The following is an 11,617-nucleotide window of genomic DNA, read 5'->3' as shown; positions in this document are numbered from 1 at the left end:
GAAAACAGTAGTGTAAATTATATAACTATCTATCATGGAGGTCTAAATTATTGGGAAAATCAGACCCTACACCAACTAACTATGCTATGTTAGATATGTGGTGCAACCTTATTTCTTGTCCAGCTCTAATATTAAGTATTAGTAACTTAGATGTTTATTTGCTGCATACTAAAAAAGAAGTGAGGAACTTGGTTGCGTATCTGGAGAAAACAATTCTGGAACTAAAGGAGTTACAGGATCCAAGGCCACTAATTTGCAAGTTGGTTCATTGATGAGGTTAAATATAATATGTTACTTTGTGCTTGGCATTATTTTGTTAAATTTCTTACTAGTGGAAGCTTGCTTAAATCACTTTTTCACCACTTCCATTATACTGAGATTTTTGATTTGGTGGTTCTTGGAAACTTGACAGGTTGTTATCTTGTTTCATCTTCATGAATATCCTAAGGAATGCACCATTCTGAATACTTTGTATCAGAAAATTGAACCAGTTGATGAGGTAAGACAATCATTACTAGGACTGAATTTTAGTAAAAAGAACACTATTGTTGAAAATTGTAAGATATATTTTTTTCCAACTCACTTTGGGTTAGACCGACATATATGTCTCAAATGGTATGAGTATTAAACTAAGAGACCGATGTCTTATATTTGACTCCAATTAGGAACACCATGGTTGAAGTGGGTCATAACAGTGAGATTGCTAACTTGGCTAGGGGAAAAAGACCGTCTAGAAAAACAGTGATTATATAGTATTTATAATCAGTTTTTGGATGAAAAAAAATCTGTCTCAATCATAGGTTATCTTTCTCTTGTGAACGTCTTTTTATGCATTTATTTTATAAACAAACAAATAATTTGGTTGCAGATTAAAAGGGCTACACCGATTTGAGTTTAAGAAGATTAAAAGAAAAATAATGAAATCTCTCTAATTAAAGGAAAAAAAAGTGAAATCTCCCTTTATTTTTAAGTGATTTTATTGTTAGTAAATTTAAACTTAATACTTTTAAGAAATAGTTAGTTATTTTTTAAAATTCTTATTATTAAAATTTAATTCATTTAATTGAGATAGTCTTTTATTGATATTTGATTAGTTTTTGCATTACGAGAAATAATTAAGAAAAACAAAATTCAAATATAAAACATAATTTAAAAGAGTTATATTAGTTTTTGATGATAATTTAAAAGAATTATATTAGTTTTTAATGAAAATTTCTATGAAAAAGTTCAAATGAAATTATACATAGGAAATTCTGTATGAACATCAAGAAGTTTTCTATGGATATGAAAATTTCTAATAAAATAATTCGTCGAAAATATAGTCAAATATTTATGACGGATTTAATATTCTGACGACCAAAATACCGACGTTTATAATACAAATGGAGAATATGTCACTAATTCTATATTCGTCGAAAATTCTGTAAGAAATATTCGTCGCAATTGTCTCATTTTCTTGTAGTGTTTAGTTCTCATACATAGTTTGTTCTTCCTCAATCTCATATTTCCGTCTCTTTCATTATCTTTCTCATCTTTTTCATTATAGAATAATGTATAATTAATATTCTATAAAAGTTTTTTATAATCCAGTGTTTATTTTCATTTATGACTTTGTTTAATGGTTAATGATTTTTTTATAAAACCAACAATTAACCAAGAATGTTTAATGGTTTCTTATTTTTATCCAACACCAATACTTTATTATCATTCAATACCACTTTACATATTTGGTTGTGATATTCATTATATATACATAATGACTTTTATCTAAATTATTCTCATTATATCTTTGTCTCCATTTAATCTTTTAAAATCTTTTATTTTAATTTTATTTCTGATAAGTCATAAATAAAAAAAATAAAAATATTAATTAAAAATATTATTATAATATTTATATATAATAATTAAATATAATAATTATAATTATAATTAATCCTTCTTCAATATTACTAAAAAAGTTATTTATTTTAAAATAATAGTACTTTTTATAGATATCATACGTTTCTACATAAATAAAATAAATAAAAAAAAAACAATGTAACCACCAAAATTATCAATAGATTTGAGAAAGTCAAATAGTTCATCGTAGAGAAGAACAACTGCGGATTTATTTAAATAAAAAGTATTATAAGTTAATCTCTTATGAAAGAAGATTATTCTTGTAAACATTTCAAAATATTGAAAACATGATAATTATAATTATTATATTTAATTTATATATAAATATAATAATAATATTTTTAATTAACATTTTAATATTTTTTTATTTGTCACCTACCAGAAATAAAATTAAAAAAAAAAAAATTTAAAAAGCTGAATAGAAATGAGGAAAATATAATGAGAAGAGCTTAGGTATTGTAAAATTTGTGGGAATTTCTATCTAGAAAGAAAGCCTCTCTTATTCTATATTATGCATAAGAGAAAGATGAAAATGAGGTTGAAGGAGATGAGAAAAATTAAGGAGATTACACAAAGAGAAATATGAATAAAGGAGACTAGAATGAAGGAATTGAATATGATGATGAATAAGGTTATCATATATATGTATATATATATATATATATATATATATATATATATATATATATATATATATATATATATATTATTTTCTATTATTCTAATTAATCATAAAACAAATTAAGTATGTATGTCAGGATTTATCATATTCTACTTATTAATAAAAAAAAATCAATTTAACAAATAATGTATCATTTCTATTCTATTTTATCAATGTTTCGAAATGTAAAAAATAAGTTTTACCTTAATATTGTTTTTAAAAAAGTGTAACCTTGTTCATGCATTCTTCATCCTGCATTCAATCAATCAATGATGGCATAAATTAAGCTCACAAAATGAACAATAAATAATTTCGTTTATTTCTCAATTGAAATGACTAAAGGGGAATTAATATAAGATCCAACTTCACAAAAAATACAAAATGAGTTTCCAAAATAAAAGTCAAAATTTGATCAAATTATAGGGTTCAACTTGTAAAAACATAACAAGAGAAAAAAAAAAGAATTGTTTAAGACACAGAAAATTAAAATCAAATCATTAACCTATTTCAATTTTCACACTCCATAAATTTGAGAGATATTAATAAAGAAACAATTGCAAGCTCATTACATCCCACATAATCTCAAACTATCAAATTATCTAGCCTTAGCAGAAAAAAAACTTCTTCCTCAAATGTATGTATGTATGATAGAGAGTTACGGTTTTTCTTTTCGAAAAAAAACTTCATCCCCTTTTTCAGGTAATCTATGAAAATCTAATATCGAATCAAACCATTTAAGTTCTGAAAAGAACATGCATCTCTGATGCGGTGCGAGTCGAAGAGGCGTTTATGCGAAAGTTGCAGCATCCGAAAATATCTCGCAAGTGTCAGATTTCGACGATTGCCTAGTGTTTTTCGGGCGGAAACGTTTAGGGGCTCAAAATCGCATTTTTTATTAGTTTCGGGTGTTTTTTGCAATTTATTAAAAGTTGTTTATTTCTTTTGCAAGCTAGGGTTTGAGTATTTAAAGGATCTTAAAACACTTTGTTAGGGGAAGATTATTAATCAGAAAACGAGGTTTCCTCAATATCTATCAAGTTTCGGTATTCGTAAGAATCAACGAATCTTGATAAAGGTTCATCCTAGCCACGCACGCTGCATCAGTTGGTATCAGTTTCCAGTCGACCCTGAGGTATGCCGCCCCAAAGACAGCCGCGCAACCCTACCCCTGGTGCTGATGATGGTGACCTTGCTGAGTTGCGACGTGAAAACGCTGAGTTTCGCCGTGATAACGACGATTTGAGGCGGCAGGTTGAATGGTTGACGCAACGGATGGATGCATCTATGCACATGCACCACCCTGAAGATGATGTTACGGTGACAGATGAAAACCCTCTCGGTGGTCTTCGGAATCGATCCCCTAAACGCCCCAATCATCGCTGGGAGCAGGCTTTCAGGGTGGACATCCCTAAGTTCGATGGTAGTCTACCACCGGAAGAGTTTATTGATTGGCTTTCTCAGGTTGAAGAGATTCTGGATTTCAAGGAAGTTCCTGCAGATCGTCGTGTACCCCTTGTTACGACCCGCTTACATGATCGTGCACAAGCATGGTGGCAACAGTTGAAACAGACACGTGTTCGTCATGGTAAGGCAAAGCTCACGAATTGGGACAAATTCAGGAAGCATATTAGGGCTGCGTTTCTACCATATAATTACGAACGTAACCTGTACCAACGGTTCCAGAATCTTCGTCAGGGTTCTCGTTCTGTGGATGACTATTCCACTGAGTTTTACACCTTTGTGGCTCGTGTTGACCTGTCTGAGTCCCCTCTCCAGGGAGAAACCAACACGAGCCACAAAGGTCAACACGAGCCACAAAGGTGTAAAACTCAGTGGAATAGTCATCCACGGAACGAGAACCCTGACGAAGATTCTGGAACCGCTGGTACAGGTTACGTTCGTAATTATATGGTAGAAACGCAGCCCTAATATGCTTCCTGAATTTGTCCCAATTCGTGAGCTTTGCCTTACCATGACGAACACGTGTCTGTTTCAACTGCTGCCACCATGCTTGTGCACGACCATGTAAGCGGATCGTAACAAGGGGTACACGACGATCTGCAGGAACTTCCTTGAAATCCAGAATCTCTTCAACCTGAGAAAGCCAATCAATAAACTCTTCCGGTGATAGACTACCATCGAACTTAGGGATGTCCACCCTGAAAGCCTGCTCCCAGCGATGATTGGGGCGTTCAGGGGATCGATTCCGAAGACCACCGAGAGGGTTTTCATCTGTCATCGTAACATCATCTTCAGGGTGGTGCATGTGCATAGATGCATCCATCCGTTGCGTCAATCATTCAACCTGCCGCCTCAAATCGTCGTTATCACGGCGAAACTCAGCGTTTTCACGTCGCAACTCAGCAAGGTCACCATCATCAGCACCAGGGGTAGGGTTGCGCGGCTGTCTTCGGGGCGGCATACCTCAGGGTCGACTGGAAACTGATACCAACTGATGCAGCGTGCGTGGTTAGGATGAACCTTTATCAAGATTCGTTGATTCTTACGAATACCGAAATTGATAGATATTGAGGAAACCTCGTTTTCTGATTAATAATCTTCCCCTAACAAAGTGTTTTAAGATCCTTTAAATACTCAAACCCTAGCTTGCAAAAGAAATAAACAACTTTTAATAAATTGCAAAAAACACCCGAAACTAATAAAAAATGCGATTTTGAGCCCCTAAACGTTTCCGCCCGAAAAACACTAGGCAATCGTCGAAATCTGACACTTGCGAGATATTTTCGGATGCTGCAACTTTCGCATAAACGCCTCTTCGACTCGCACCGCATCACCCAATTAAGTTAGTTCTACAATTTCTTAACCATATTTACTTTAATAATGTATAAATGAGGGACAGAGCAATAACTCAGGCAAAGGCAATAATGCCTATGAGTAAAAACTTTGGGGTCAAAAACAAGAGTAATCGTTCCAATGTTTATACAAAACTGATAAATAATCCAGCATCGAATCCAACAAATTAATATATAATAGGTTTTACCTGGGTTTAAGTTATCGTTGTCGAGTTTTTCTCTTTCTCCTCCTCCTACTCCAATGTAATAATCGTATCCTTCTTGCTAGCGGCTGTTTCAGTAAGTATGATCCAACAATGAATAAATATAGAATGAAGAGAAGGAAGATAGATTTTGTTAAGCTCAAAATTCTTTGGAAACCCTAGCTTAGCATCGATCCAGTCCAGATCGATCGGAAACTTCGGAGCTGCTCGTTTCGCCCTAGCTAATCCTCAACAAACAACAAATAATGTATTTATAAATATTCTTTTGTAAACTATGTAATAACACTTGAATCCAAATAATACACAAAATGGATTTTCAAAAGAAGTCAACATTTGATCAAATTATAGGGTTCAACTTCCACAAATGACAATATGTATATTGCTTATAAAATCTCAATCGAAATCTATTTCCTAATTATCCTCAATAATAATATTATTTTCCCATAAATAAAATATTTTATCGAATTTTTTAAAAAAAATTACCTAATTTTCTTTTAATAAAAGATAATGAAATAAAATTATTTCATTTAAAATATGAATTAAAATAATATTATTTCCCAAAAAAATATTTTACCGAATTTTCTTTTAATAGAAGATAATGAAATAAAATTATTTCCTTTAAAATAAGAATTGAAATAATATTATTTCTCCCAAAAAAAATATTCATCATGCATTTCAAATTATGGTTTTCACGTTGTTAAACCGTTACCTTTCAACTTCAATTTAGGATATCTCTATATAGCAAACTTTCAAAATTATGAAATCGATGATTTATTTTCCCCTAAATTGATGACAAGAACAAGTTTCCCTAAATTGTTAAATTCATGTAAAAGAATAAGTCTTTTTAATTCAAGAACAAGTTAGGCTCTCATACCAATTGTTGGAATTAATGAAAATAATTCCATAATAAACTTAAATCATAAACTATAATACCTTATATCTTCATTCTTGTTAATGAGATATGAAAGACAAAAGCGAAATATATATACATGTATCTTTAAACATGATTAGATGAGATGATCTTCCAAAAAGACAGAAATCTTTTAGCCTTATTTGTCCGATGATGGGGATTGAGAGAGAGAGCATGATAAAAATAAGTTTCACCTCATTTTTTATCAACCAACCTCCCTTTTATAATTTCTTCTGCCTTTTGGGGACCATAACCGTCATAATTGTCTTATTACGCTAATTTCTAATTTGGCCTCTCATTAAATTAGAAATACCACAAGATATCCACAATTTAACATTCATAACAATAATGACCTTAAGTCAAATCTCAAACATTCTTAGATCACATAATATTAACTTATTATAATCACTCATTATAACCATTATAACCAGTGATCATATATTCATTTAAATATATAAATGTCCCTTTAAGTGGAATTCTAACAACATTTTTCATTAGCGGAGGAGTATTTCATTTAGTCATCCAATCACATATTAGCCAATACGTGAGGTGGATTTCAGTAAGAGTTTATTGTTTTCTTTCAATATTTGAATGTCACACCTACCTAATCAAGGACAATGATTAACTTTAGACATTGTTAGCTTTGAAAGATGGTAGAACCAACTTAGTTAAGAACTAAGTTGATTAGATTTTTTTTTTTTTTTTACAAGATCACATCTAATTTAATGTTTTTAAAACAAAATATGTTTTTCTTTATGTCAGACCAAATTCAACCACTACTGTTTCAATAGGTCTCAACACATCAGAAACATCTTTAATTTTAAAAACAGTAAAAAAGATCTTGTACTTAAAGTCAAATCCACCCAACAAAGTTGTTTATGCAATTTCTTAATCACATTCTACTTTAATTCAAAATTTGGCTTCTATTTATCATATATATATAATGAGCTTGGTTAGAACTTTGAACCACATTCATTCTACTTTAACAATAACTCACATATTGTTGAGCATCAAGCATCTTATCCAACACCAATACTTTCAGTATAATCCAGTGTATATTTTCATTTATGACTGTTAAAATCAACAATTAACAAAAAAAAATATAATGTTTGAATGGTTTCTTATATTTATCCCATATATTACAGTTGACAAAAAAAATTCTCGATAACTAACTAAAAAAATATCATCCCATATATTACAGTTGACAAAAAAAATTCCCGATGTTCTATCTAATTCATTGAATCTTACAATTTGTAATCAGAAGATCTATATATAAATAAATATAAAAAGGAAATGAGATAGCGCAAGGATGAGAAAAATCGTTGAAATGAAAACATAAATCACAAACATACAACCTAGAAAATGGATAGATTAAAGACGTAAATGATGATTACCTGACTAGAAAACTGCTTACGAGCATCGTCGGAGACAATAAGCTTGGCCATATCATCTTCGATCGCCCACATATTCCTTCCAAATAAAATAATGTATTTATTATTAACACAACAAATGCATGTAATTATTTGTCAGAACATGAGTTTCACTATCCTCAAAATATTTCTTCAGATATTTATTAACACAACAAATACATACAAATTAAGAAGAAAATATGTTTAATATAACTTCACTTGGATTATAATATGTTTCAAAGTACTTAACTGCCTTAATTGTTAAATCATAAATATTTTATAATTAATTTTTTAACTTTTTAATCTCTTTATATATAATTATTGTAGACTAGAGAAATAATATTAAAGTATTACCAGGCTTATATAAACTGAGATTTTTTAAAATTAAAATTTATTTATTATTTAATTAATAAATTGATATATTTTTAATTATATATAAATAAAAGGATAGTACAATAATAATATTTGTACTTTTTCTGCAAATTTTTTATCTTTTATTCTGCAAATTTGATTTGATTGTACTATTTTTTAAATTTATCAATTAAAAAAATTATTCTTTTTTACCACACTTATTTGTGTATAAAAAAGTACTGAATGGTATTGATGAGTATTATGCAAAGTTAGGTTTTTCTTTTGCAAAAGTATTTATTAAAAATCTAATATCCTTAATTATATATTTTTTAACCTGAGATTTTTTAGTCTCTCTTGTTTAATAATATTTTTAAGTTAGTTATTATGATATACCTTTTCTTTGTTTCATAGAAATTTTTGTTTAATTTTAAATTTATTATGATATTTCCATTAACCTTGTATAAGTTGTGTCCTATTTTACCACTAAATAGTTTTGAGATTTGTATCTCTTTTTGGTTAAAGATAAATATTTAAATTGTGTAATTTTTTTTAAAATTTAAATTAATCTTATTGATAAATTATTAATAATAGACATATAACCTTGTTTATCTCTCTATTTATCACTATCATTCTCATCTTCATTTCCTATTTAATCATGATTGGATAATGGATATTATGTAAAAAAAGTTTTTCTTGTAGAAGTATGTCAAATCTTTTGTATCAATTTTTCTACTAATTATATATTTATAAGAATTTTTTATACTCTTTTGTTTAAGAAACTCTTATAAATGAATATATTATTAAGGAAAAATGGATACGGTAATATTTTCCGGAATTCTATATAAAGAAAAAGTTTTGTTACATACTATATTTATCCAACTACGGAAATAGCGAACAAGATTTGAAAAATATAAGGATAAAAGAGATGATAAATATAATAAATAGTAAGTTTATGAGGAAAAAGAGAAAGAAAAATATGAATATAATGTTGTTTAAAATAAAATTAATAATTAATTTATCTATGTTAATTAATCAATCTACAAATTTAATTAATTTACATTATTCTATTTATTAATCATGGCATATTATCTTATTTTAATTTTTAGTGATGTTTCTTAAAATTATGTGAAAAAAATAAAATTCTTTTAAAGGTGTCTCAATTGAAATTTCTAAAGGGGGGCATTAGCATAAGTTTCCAATTTGATGTCATTATATGTTCACATAAGCATAGTATAAACAATTGTGAAAATACTCTTCCAAAATGAAGTTGAGGGAGAGTACAAGTATATTTAATAAATGTGATGAATAATTTACTCAAATAATTAATTTTTCAAAATTATATAAGTGTAAAGTTATGAATGTGCTTCACTCAATATTTAGAACTAATAATAAAATAACTATTAAAATTCCTATGAATTGATCAACCTAATCTCTAATCATTCATAACAATCCTCTCTATATATAATTATTGTATCATTCATTCTTTATTGTTCTTTTATATATATATATGATAGCTCTCAACAAACAAACAAGAACTAGCATTATAAATAAGTTTTTTTAACTTTTCTTTCTATTCCTCACTCACAAAATGGTCAGTTAAAAAAACTTATTTTTAAAATTTTAATACAAGTTTAAAAAACAATAATATGGTATAGGGTCAGCGATCAATGTCTAGTGCCAAATTTTCTATAAATACAATTAAGTTTGTAGGGTTTCAATATGAAAGGATGTCGAACAAATTTCCAAACGGTGATTTGCAGGAATTTTGCTGTGAATATCATCGAAAAAATTGGTGAAGAAGATGAATGAACGATTCGCCGGAACTAATTAACCTCGCCACTAATTCATTATATATTCTAAATGGTTTGATTTTCTCATACATACTATTATATTTATAGATAAATTTGGTGGTTATTTTATTTCTTATAAGAATACTATTATTTTGTAAAGAGAATAATTTCTCGACAGACATGTACTAATTATAATTATTATATTTAATTTATATATAAATATTATAATAAATCTTGAACACGATAAAATAATGAGCATTATTATCACTATCTTATTTTAAAAATCAAAATTTTTTATTTATAATTATAATTTTGATTATAAAAAAAATATTATTCATAAAAATAGTATGATTATAAATATTTCATTATTATAAAAATAGTTAATTAGTTGCAAAAATATTAACTAAAATATTTTTGATTATATAGAATTTAAATTTTAAATAAAGGGATGGTAGAGTAATAATGATTCTGCACTATTTCTGCAAAATTGATCTTCTTTCTAAAATTTTGTCTATTTTATTAGACGAAGAATTATTGATGGAGGAAAAGAGGTGAAGAGGAAAGATGATAGGTAGGTTTTCCTTTTTCAGAAAAAACTTGATCCCGAATTTTCTAAGGTACGATAGAGATTTCATGAATAAACATTGGTTACCACCTTCTCAGCTCTCCTCTCCTCCTCTAACAACGGCGCCGACACCGGCACCGCATCTTCAAAATCCGACATCCTTTCTTTACAAACCCCCGAATCTAACCATCTCAATCTGTCTCTCGTAGAGTGACAACGTAGTACCAGATCTACTATGGAACAACCGTTAGTAAGAATTCATTTGTTGAAGGAGTGACATCGGAGGAGGAGGCGAAGGAAAACGATAAGGGTAATTTGTTCTTCAAAATTTAAAAACAGTTTTTTCCGAGTTTTTATCTAAAACAAGTTTTTTTTTTTAAGGCAAAAACCAACCCCATCATTCTTCAAACGAATGGGGAAGTCTTTCGAGTTAGGGTTTTCCTTTCTGGAAAAAAACCTATTATATATTTATTTGTTGTTAGTCTCATATTTCTTTTATAGCTAATTGAATAAAGATATAGCAATTAACTACTAAATTTATCCAAATTCAAAGATATAGCATTAGCTTTGATAAAATCAAACAGGTGAAAGAACAATACCTAGCTAGTCTATATTTGAATAAAATATGATTGATTGATTTAGCAAGCTTTAATATAATAGGTGAAATCATTTACAAAATTTATAATATAATTTATTGATAATATTAACTTATTAATTACCGATTAAGCATCAAACTAATAAAATTTTCTTCAAATTCTTTATTTTTTTTTTTATTTTCAATCAGAATCACGTTCTTTAAAATACATAATACCTCAATTATCTGTATAATCGATAACCCTTATAAGAAAATAAATTTCAAAAAAGTTTTGGATTATACTATTGAGTTTTGGTCAGAATAATTAAAAATTATTTTTAGTTAAATATGAGTTATTATTTTTAGTTAGATATTAGTTAATATACTTAACCTTTAACGTTTTGAATCTTTCTTTAACGTTTTTTAAACTAAAAATCATTCT

This window comes from Impatiens glandulifera, chromosome 4 (genome assembly GCF_907164915.1).
Source record: "Impatiens glandulifera chromosome 4, dImpGla2.1, whole genome shotgun sequence".
In the NCBI taxonomy this organism is placed as follows: domain Eukaryota; kingdom Viridiplantae; phylum Streptophyta; class Magnoliopsida; order Ericales; family Balsaminaceae; genus Impatiens; species Impatiens glandulifera.
This window is presented reverse-complemented; position numbering follows the sequence as displayed.